Below are 10,977 nucleotides of genomic sequence, written 5' to 3'. Positions count from 1 at the left end.
GGGGTGTACCGCAGACTTTATTTTGATCTGCACATTAAAATTAAGTCCCACCCTTTGCCTGGGTGGATCGCCAACAGCAATATTATTAGGGGCATGCCATAGCAATGCATAGGGAGAGCAGGAGTAACTGACGCTCCTTCCCAGTGTTTTATATAGATTTCTGAATAATTACTGAGCTCAGCGCACACCATATTTCTCTCATCAGTGCAATTACTGTGAATGACCTACAGATATGAATCATGGGACTATCGGAGACGATAAATAGCCCTCTCATATGCTTCAAACGGTTTTTGCATCGGCCTTACGGATCCTGACCGGGAAGGGGTCGTTCGGACTGCTTTTTTCATTAAAACTGACTGGATGTCTCATAAAGTTAGATAAAGTCTCTCACACACAGCAGTTGGCAGAGGCTTAATTGCTATGGTACAGAATACATAGAAAGCAGAGTTGCTGGTTTGGACTACAGAGTCTCTGTAGTTCTAAACATGGCGGAACACTTTAATACAGAGGCCTGAGCAGAAGGTCAGAACTACAACATGGTGGAACACTCCAATTATTACATAGGAGGGCTGACTTGGCAGTTAAGAACTACATAATGGTTGAAGTCTGAGTTACTACAGAAGGAGGGTGAACAGAATGTTATCACTACAGACAGGGCAGAATTTTCTGTACATTATATAGCAGGTTAAACACAACCACTGTTACACATTGGATTAGTGTGGCCAATTAAAATGAAGCTTAATGAAAATTTCAAAATAAAAGCCTTGACATTTTTTACATCAGGTAATTGCTCTTTTGGGCTTTATGTGACGGGTTTAAACAAACCCCAGTTACACATTGAACTAGTAGGCTCATTAAAATAAAGCTTACTAAAACTTTCAAAATAAAAGCCTGCCTATACCTCTTACATCAGTGCAATAATATTTAGCTTTTTTGATGGGGTTTTTCCTCAGGATAATGAACTGCCTTGCACAGGAAGGGAGTTGATTAACATTAGCACAAACATTAGCAATTCACTGCCCTTGACTTAGCATTAGCCTTTTACCTAAAATAACCTATTAGCTAATTTTCACACTTATTAGCGATGTTAAGTATACTAAATGTTGAAAGTCAATGACAGACAACATGCTAGTGATGTCCCACATGCTACCAAGAGCCTTCGCGCCAACATTAGCATATTTGCTAATTTTAGGTTATGCATTAATTTTAACATAATGAATGGTACAAGTACAGCTTAATCAACAGCTTTTCACTGTTTTGCTTTTCACAAAACAGTGAAAAGCATAGCTGCTGGATTGGAGTACAAAGACTGTAGTTCTAAACAAAGCGGAACATTTTAATACAGAGGCCAGAGCAGAAGGTCAGAACTACAATATGGTGGAACACTCAAATATTACAGAGGAGGGCTGAGTTGGCAGTTAAGAACTACATAATGGTGGACGTCTGAGTTACTACAGAAGGAGGGTGAACAGAATGTTATAACTACAGACAGGGCAGAATTTTCTGGGCGTTATATCTGGGCGTTATATAACTGGTTTAACCCATTGGATTAGTGTGGCCATTTAAAATTAAGCTTACTGAAAATTTCAAAATAAAAGCCTTGACATTTTTCACATCAGGTAATTGCTCTTTTGGGCTTTATGTGACTGGTTTAAACAAACTACTGTAACACATTGAATTGGTGTGGTAGTTAAAATGAAGTTTACTGAAAGTTTCAAAATAAAAGTCTGCATATTCCCCTCAGGTTAGTGCACCGCCATGGGCGGTGCAATAATATCAGCATTTTTTATGTTTTTTTTCCTCAGGATAGTGAACATTATTAACATCATTAACATTAGCACAAACGTTAGCATTTCACTGCCCTTGACTAGGGCAGTGAAATGATACCTTGCTATGCAAGGCAGTGCATTAGCACTAGCCTTTTATCTAAATTTAGCTATTAGCTAATTTTCTCATTAATTAGACATGTTTAGTATACTGAATGAAGCAAGTAAAATTAAAACATGGTCCTGTTGCTCCACATGCTACTGCCAGTATTTATGCTAACATTAGCATATTGACTAATTTTAGCTAATGCATTAATTTTAACATAATTACTGGTACAAGTACAGCTTAGTCAACATGCTTCTGCCTCTCTACAGGTTATTGACTACGTTGCAGTTTTCTTTAGCATTAATGCAAATTTTTAGCATCATAACGCTGGGTCAAAGCCCACGGGCGCACTTTGGCATGCCCCTTAAAATTTCTGCAGGAATTTTCTAGTTAGTCTATGTTATTCTTAAAATAGTAGAAAATAGTAGTTTAGATGAGTCTCTATATTGCCTATGAATAGGTATCGGATAGAGCAGTCACAGTTTTGAAAGTGAAAGAGAAATAAACATTTTTGAAAGTATTACTTTTGCATGATGCGTTTTTTTGTTTGCTTGTTAACTAAAAGCCTATAACTGACTAAAAGCCTCTCAGAATATGATGCATTCGAGAGCGAATTTACACTATCTAACAAAAGGGAATAACACACTGCTGTTTGATGTAATTTTGTTCTGCTAGCTCATAACGGGTAGCATGAGAATTGGTCCAAGTGTATTTTGGTATTAATGAATGGAATTCATGAATTCAACTTAGTGACTCTTCTTCAATCTCATACATCAAGAACTTAACATGGAGAAAGGATAATTCTCCACAACGACCAGATTGATCATGTTTTAGATAAAGGTTCATTTGTTAATCATATTAGCTTCCCAGGATTGATTGTAGTACCTAGTTTCTATTTAATTCATGATACTGTCAAATGGTAACATTCTGTTTGATGCTGCAGTTTTCTGCCATTTTTTTTTCTTTACCATTCCTCTTTTCACAAAGGTATTCAGGCCAGAGGTTATTGGCATTCATCGCATTCGACTGCTGCCCAGATGAGTCCTGTAATACTATGTCCGCTCTGCTCAGCTCACAGGAAATTAACTCAAGTTTAAACTCAAAAGCTCTGTTGACTGAGCTCAACTCCAGGTTAAATAATGCTGGAGACGGATATGTGATGAGATATTCACGCTGAAGCCTGAAGTTGACAAGGGAAAAAAAAACACATTAAAAAATATTGGCAGTAAAAACTCTGTCTGCACGTAAAAAGAGATTGATAAAATGTATGAATATTGAAAGCATCATCTAACAAATGCTTGCATGTGTGTGTTTCTGGGGCAAATAACCCAGAACATTTTGTCAATTGAGCCAAACTAATAAAAGCCTTCATCACTGTACTTATAGCAAAATAAAAGGTCCTTCTTGGCGCGCATTTGCTCCCAAAAGCTCCTGTTTTCTTCAGTGATTTTCACCCCAAAGAGCTGTTTATTAATCACAAACTCAACACACGTTCACAAAAAACAATGATTTACAGAGTTGATACAAGAGACCTCCCCTTTAAGTTTTGAAGTAAATCTTTTCATGCATGCATGTTAACAGCTGTAGTGAAAATTGTTTAATACATGTAGTTGTTTCAATGTTTTTGGTTTATTAATCTAAACTTACCGAAAGGTTACAGAACATAGCCAGGGTCTGTTTTATTAATCAGGGTTGTCAGCAACAAAAACCTAATGATAGTGGAAAGGAGAAGAAGAAAACCAGCACAGAAAAATGAGGTTGTGGTTAGGACCCTTAGGTGAATAGTGTGCTATAGGCTTTATTTCCAAGATGCAACTTTCCATCTAAGGTCTTCATAGACCACAAACCTGCATTAAGCAGTTCAGAGAATCCTGAAGCATAAAAATATCCTCTATTGAGCCTCCTCTCTTCCCCTGCAAGGAAATATTACAGGAGCTTCAGCGGCCAGAGGCAGGATGGAGTGTTGGCCGACAATTCCTTGCGAAGGTATTCATACCCTTTCATTCTTTCACATTTTATTTTGTTGCAGTCAAAAAAATCCAGTTGGTAGACCAACACAAAGAAGTGCAAATTATGGAACAGGAGGAACCTGACGGATGGTTTACAAAATGTTTCACAAAAAACTTAAAAATGCTCCCGAGTCAAATGCTGTATAGAAACACCATTTGTTGCTTTTGTAGCTTTGTAGTTTGTAGTTTCTGCAAAATATTTAGAATGACATGTTGTGTCCCCTACACACTTGACAAAATTGACTTGTTTTGGCTTTCTTTTAGTAATAATTTTCCATTTTTCTGAGTTACCACTTCTCCCAAAAAAAAAAAAAAGCCATACTTGTTAGGTGTGTCTTATGCGTTTCCTTTTTCTGCTGACGGATGAACAGTGCTCTATTTGATGCTCGTAGGTTGGGGTATCATTTATTACTTAACCCTGCATCAAACATCTCCTCTGTGGTTCTTGTTCATCACGATGCTGTTTGTTCCTTAATGTTTTCCAGAAAACACCAGAGAGCCTTCACAGGACAGCTGAGTTTACAATGCCTAAAATCTACTCTCTCTACCTACATGAATGTTTTTATTGCTTTTAAACATAAATCATGACCATGAGCAAATGGCAGTTTGTTTGACGTTTCATGACAAAGTGAAGACTGGTTTCTACAAAATAAGGACAATTTAATAAAAACGTATAAAGTAAGTGATTGCATAAATATTCGCCCTCTCCAAGTCAGTATTTCTCAGATGAACTATTGCTGCAAGTCAATGACCCAATGCAATTAAATAAAATTGAATAGAAGCTTTTTAATCTATTTGGAATAAGTAATTGAGTATAACGTGTGCAATGTATTTCTGTTTGTAAAGTAACTTGACTTCTGAAGGCAAATAGTTGCACTTCATTTCTTTAGGTGGGGGTATAAATACAAGTAATTTCCACACTTATATTATTATTGAGGCTATTACTCTTAAAAATAATAATTTAATCCTTCTTTCATTTTCCTTTCATTTCACATCCATGCACTATCTTTGCCTGTGCCCTGAGTTTAAAGGTTATAAATATGAAAGGTTATGTCATATGACAAGAATTCATGTATAAAAAACATGAGCTAATGCTCTCGGGCTCCAATTTCACTCTAAGTTACTTGTATTAGGACATGTGCTGGATATTGACATGACCAGCAGCTACCTACCTTCTGGTCAAAGATACCTGGAATGGTCTCAGATCGTCATGTGAGCTTCAAGTGAGCTAAGGGAAATAGAAAACGACTGACTGAGAGAGTTATTAAATCATTTTAATTTGCAGCAGTTGCTTTCCCTTTAGTTGGTATTGACTTTGGATAGAGGGGAAAATCTCCCACAGAATTTAGGACTGTTTGTGATACTAGGAAAACAGATGATTCACATTACAAATCTATTATGCAAATCTTGCACATGAGCATTGTCAAAACACTAAAAAGGTCAAGACGACAGCTCTCAACAGGCTTCTTTTTTTAACTACATAACAGCATCTGAAATAATATCTCTGACAGGAACAAGTCCAAACTCTTTAAGATCCCGTTCCCTTCATCCATTCGAGAGGAGACCTTTGACAGAAAAACTACAAGTCAAACAGCTGGGCCTCAGTCAGTTTGACCTTCAAATCTAAATTTTGGAGCATTGTAAGCCAAAGTAACATGTATAAAACTTCCTCATTAGTGGGGTGGATAGCTGGATCTACTCACCCAAGCATAAGAAAAAAACAGGACAGATTCAGTACGAACACATAATTGGGAATGATGTAAAACATACAGGAGTTTTGCAAATCACCTGGAAAAGGGGAAAAACAAAAGGTTCATGTAAAGGGGATGAACATACCGAGTCCAACATACATGACTGTGTTTGGTTGTACTTTTGAGTTGGTCAAACTTGTTAAGAAGAATTTAAGATGCTTGAAGGGATTTGTAGATTATTCTTTGGATAATGTGCAGGAAGAACAACAACAGGCAACAATAAAACAGTCAAGATTTATACATTTTTATCATTCAGCCACGAAAAGCTTCTTTTGTTCAGCTAAGATTTCCTCCATATGTCAGATGTTGCTTGCAATGAGTTGCAAAAACAACAAAATATGAGGTATAGGCATTATCTAAGAGACAGAAAAAAACCCCCAGCAAACTTGCGATACACTCAGTGAACCATTGCGAAGCTCTGGTCTGATCAGCTCTCTGGAAGAGCAGAGCAACTAATCACAAACAAACACACACCGGGTGTAAAGTCACTGTGCTTTCTTAAACATATCTGACTAATTACAAAGAAATAATGTGAGGTGGAGAACAGAGGCGGGTAAGAGCTTTCATTATCACACTGTAATGTTTTCAGGTCACCCACCGTCTAAAAGTGATGCATTTTAATGAACAAATCTCTTCTCAGGAGTGGTGTTGTGTAAAACCGGCTGATTTTTTGTATAACCAAGAAAATCGGCCTGGATTTTGAAATAGTTTTATAGTCTCGATCTTCTTCACACTAAATTTAGGTGCAGAGTTAAAACCTGACAGCAGCAATAGCCTGCGGTGGGTCAGTCAAAAGTTAAACTCATGCAGACTCTGCAGGCCCAAAATTGATTACATTTTGTGGCATTTGGAGACTTTTTTTGCCGTTTGCTTTTATGGTGAACTTGAACAGCCATACATGGGAATGTTGGTGATTGTTTTGAATTGGTCTCCACTTGCAGATTCTTTTCCATATGGAACAATATCTGATTAAAGTTTTCTCTCTTTTTTGGTTTGTTTTAATGCTTTTGAGACCTCTGGTATTTATTTTTTTTTAATGTTTGGAGATTGGTTTATTTTCCTGACATTTCTTTCCACAAAAAGATTACAAATCAATCATAACGAAGCCATCTGACAATCTGTTGAAAAGTTCAAAGTTGTTTTCCATCTTTTACTGACTGATTATTAGTTGTGGTTTTTTGGGGGTGATTCCATCTGAACAGCTACTAATGTTACACCAAGTGAGTTAAGCTGAAATCCCATAGCGTCTTTGCTCTTCTGCAAGAAATAAATTCCTGCATTATGATGGGGTGCTGAAGCAAGAAAGGGAGGGGAATCGGCTGGAAAATGTGGAAACAAACAAACTGAAACTCTATATGTATAGAAAGCACTTCAGGACTCAATATTGAGACTGAGCTTTGCTTTACAGACGGATAAGTAATAGTCAGAAAATTTGAAAAATGAAAGGGAGATTTATTATTCTGAGTTTATGGCCCCATTAGGAGTTGACACTATTCAAACATCCCAGTGTGAATTTGGTGAACATACAAAAGCCAGCTGACAAAAGGACAGCACGTATAGTATCTCTACAACTTTTTAAGATAGAGTGGCCCATTACTGTTGTTTTTAACCCCAAACTGCGGGAAAGAGAACCGACAAATCGCGAAGCAGCTTCCACCACCAAAAGGGAAAGGGGAACAGGAAGTGGGGCCAATTTATTTGATTGATTTATTTTAGTGGGACCGTTTAAAGTGATGGACCAACACTAGTCCTCATTCCACACTGTTCCCACTCCAGCACCCCACTCAAACCACAGTAAGAATCCCAAACCCACTGACCCTGAGTGAGAGGAACCTTGTTTAAATAACAGTAATCCTTCCTCATCATCTCTGTTTTGCAGTTGGAAAGATTTCAGAAGGAGCGAGGCGGATAAAAAAAAACAAAAGATAAAGATCGTATCTGACACACATGGAGAAAGTTATGACGGCTCCCATTCATATGCAGTGCCAACACGAGACACACCAGACGGGTGTCGTGGTTCCTCTGTGAAAACACACAACGTGTCCAGCTCATACCAGTGTGAGCTGTGGAAAACGCCTGACTGAGCAGCAATAATATTTGACCACACAATACGCTGACGCTCAACAATTTGCCTCACCGGTTTATTCTTCAGGGACGGAGAATAATAAATACATTCAAATTATATTTAATCTCAGAAAAAAAAAGAAATAAATTTTTATCATAGATTCAAGTTCCAGAACAAAGAACTGATGTTTTTTTTTTTGTTAAATGTCACAAATGATGTGATTCAGAAACCGTCCATCCATTTTTTGTTTTTTTTTTACATTTGACCAATTCATGCTGGACTGCTTGGCGGTCGGTGGTCAATAACCTACAGGCAGGGTACATTCTGTACCCATGACAGGGCAACACAACCAGGAACGCAGTCGTAATTGAGGGCAGTTAATCTAACCAGCATGTTTTTGGACAGAAGCAGGAAGCCAGAGAACCCAAATGAACCAATGCACTCAGGGTTATAAAATGTTATGTTATGCTATGAAAACCTCAAAAAAAGCGTTGTTCAATCTATCATCTGAATACAAAGGGAAAGCTGCAAAATTTTATAAATAAAGAAATACACAATAAAAGGACAAGACGTCACATAAAAAGAAAGCAATGTTGAAGCTCAGGTTGATCTGCATCAAAAAATAATACTTAGCAGCAGTTTCTGCAGAGGTTTCTGTGAGTCTTAGGTTTTCAGGGAGTTAGTTTCAGAGCTGAAGATCTTAGAAACTAGAAGCTGCCTCCGCTTGTTCAGCTCTGAACCCGGGAACACTGAGTGTTTCCAGACGACCCGACGGGTCTGCATGGTTCATAAAGGACCAGCAACCGCAAACTTTATAAGACATGACGATCCACCACCTAAAGCAACAGGATGAGGAAGGAGAGGATTAAGAACACATGAAGCCAAGAGGTCCTTGGTATGTTTGGAGGAGCTGCAGAGATCCACAACTCAGGTGTGAGAACATGTCACAAAGAGAGAAGTTAGCTCTGCAATATGTTGTCTGTGAGAGACAGGCAAAAAAGGAAACCATTAGAAATCTTGTTAGCTGTGTGCAAACAAGATTTCGGTCGTTACATCGAAACACGATGGTGGCAGCATCATACTGTGGGGATGTTTTTGTTAAGGGACAGGGAACTACCCAGAGTTAACTAGAAGATGTATAGGGCAAAATACGGCTCTCAAAAACCTACAAAATGTTTCTACAGGTTTCCAGTAGACACGTATCCAGAGCTGCAGTGAAGCGTACCATGTGTGATTCCCTCCATCAAATTTAACTCACGTCGGGGAATTTCGCAAAGTAGACAGGGAAAACATTTTTATCTCTAGATGTGCATAGCCAAGAGAGACATAAAATTGAAACATAAAATTGCATTAAATTAAATTAAAGTTTATGGTTACAATTTAACAAAATGAGCAAAAGTTCAAGGAGTTCATAAAGTTTCGAAATACACTGGATTCACGCTGTCAAGAGGAAAAAAGTCAGGGCGTTCGGACAGATTGCGGGCTGTGTGATTTTTTTTTTTAAGCGAATAATATATTTAGCACTTTTTAAAATGTTTTTCACTTGCAAATCACGTGTGTTTACATATTCTGGAAAAGTTGTAGAAAACTAACTGAAAGTTCATTATAATTTTTTTATTTGCAAAATAGCCAATACTATCAGCAAACAACTCCAAAGGCTCATTAGGCTTAAATACTTTAACATCTGTGTTTTGCTAAGCCAACATGCTAATGACCGTAAGTTCAACATGATGTTTCTGTCACTCATCTGAATTCATTGTAATGTTGCTGAAGGGAGAACGTCATACAGTGTATCCCTTGTGTTGCTGCTGATGTGAAGTGTTTTCCTTCTGGCAACTCTGGTTGAGAGCTAACCGATGTGTGTGTGTTCACATGTGCACACATGCACACTCCACACACGTGAATGTGCTAGTGTGTGTGTGTGCCATCAGTCAATGTACAGCTGGGCAAACCCGGAGGATTGCGTCACGCGCACGGAGCAAAGAGCAGCCCTTGCCAGTAAACTAGTCTTTAATTGCTTTACAACTGAGAACACATTGCAGTGGAAACAAGGGGCTCATTGTGAGTCTGCGTTCATCTCAACACACCTCATATTTTCTGCAGACCACTGACCCCCGCTACCATTTATAATAAAACACAAAGCCAGCAATTAAAATGTTTGTATGCTCACTCACATGCAGACACCACCGAAACGCCTGCTTGCATCTCCATATGCATCCCCCCCCCCCCCGAACAGTAGAATTGTGTGTTTTTGTTTTCAAGCTATGCAGGGATTACAGTGAATTTTGTTTTGCTTGTTTAGTGATGTACAAATTTATGCTTCTGTGATTTATCCCGAAAGAAAGCTCTGCACGATGCATTTGATGTCGTCATTTGAAAACAGCGATAGAGAAAATTGTGTCGCATGACAGATTCAGGTTCTGGTGGTCTGGCTGTGATGTAAACCAGATGTGGTCTAAATGCAGACTTTCATACCAGCCTGAGGGTAAAAGAACCATGTGTTATATATATATATATATATATATATATATATATATATATATATATATATATATATATATATATATATATATATATATATATATATATATATATATATATAAATAAAATACCAGGCTGGACCTTTTAAAGAAAACATGTAATTGCCATACTCTTTCTGAAAATCTTTCACAATTAACTCATATTTATGTGACGCTTCATTTTCTTCTCTGCCTTATTGCATCTCTGTATGGTTTTCCAGATGCACCATGGCACACAAAAAGGAACTACAGAGGGTTATTAACGCTGCTCAGGAGATCACTGGCCACCCTCTACCCTCCCTCAAGGACCTCTACAGCACCTGCTGTAGGAGGGTACACAGCCTTCAGAGAGACAGGACACATACACACACACACGCACACAGGACATCGTGTGTTTCAGCTGCTGCCCTCTGGTAAACGTTTCAGGGTGCTTAAAACACAAACAGGCTGAGGGACAGTTTTTTCAACAGGTCATGTTGAATGCAGATATTTGGCACTATCAGGTGTTGTTTCAGGGACGGGCCAGGCGCAGCAAATGTTTGATAGGTTTTTTTCTTAGAATATATGTGTAGTGTTGCACCAATGAGATATTTCACACATCTCTGTTTATAGTCCGGTTGTGCCTTCATTTGTATATTACTGCATTGTAAAATTTAATATTTAGTAATTTACCAACTCTTATGAGTTTTAGAATCTCATCTACCAATAAAGCATAAATTATATTATTCAATTTGGATGTATCACACTTGAAATTTAATAGC

The sequence above is a fragment of the Poecilia reticulata genome, chromosome 7, assembly GCF_904066995.2.
Source record: "Poecilia reticulata chromosome 7, P_reticulata-male-v2, whole genome shotgun sequence".
In the NCBI taxonomy this organism is placed as follows: Eukaryota; Metazoa; Chordata; class Actinopteri; order Cyprinodontiformes; family Poeciliidae; genus Poecilia; species Poecilia reticulata.
The sequence above is the reverse complement of the archived record's forward strand: the minus strand, read 5'-3'. Positions refer to the sequence as shown.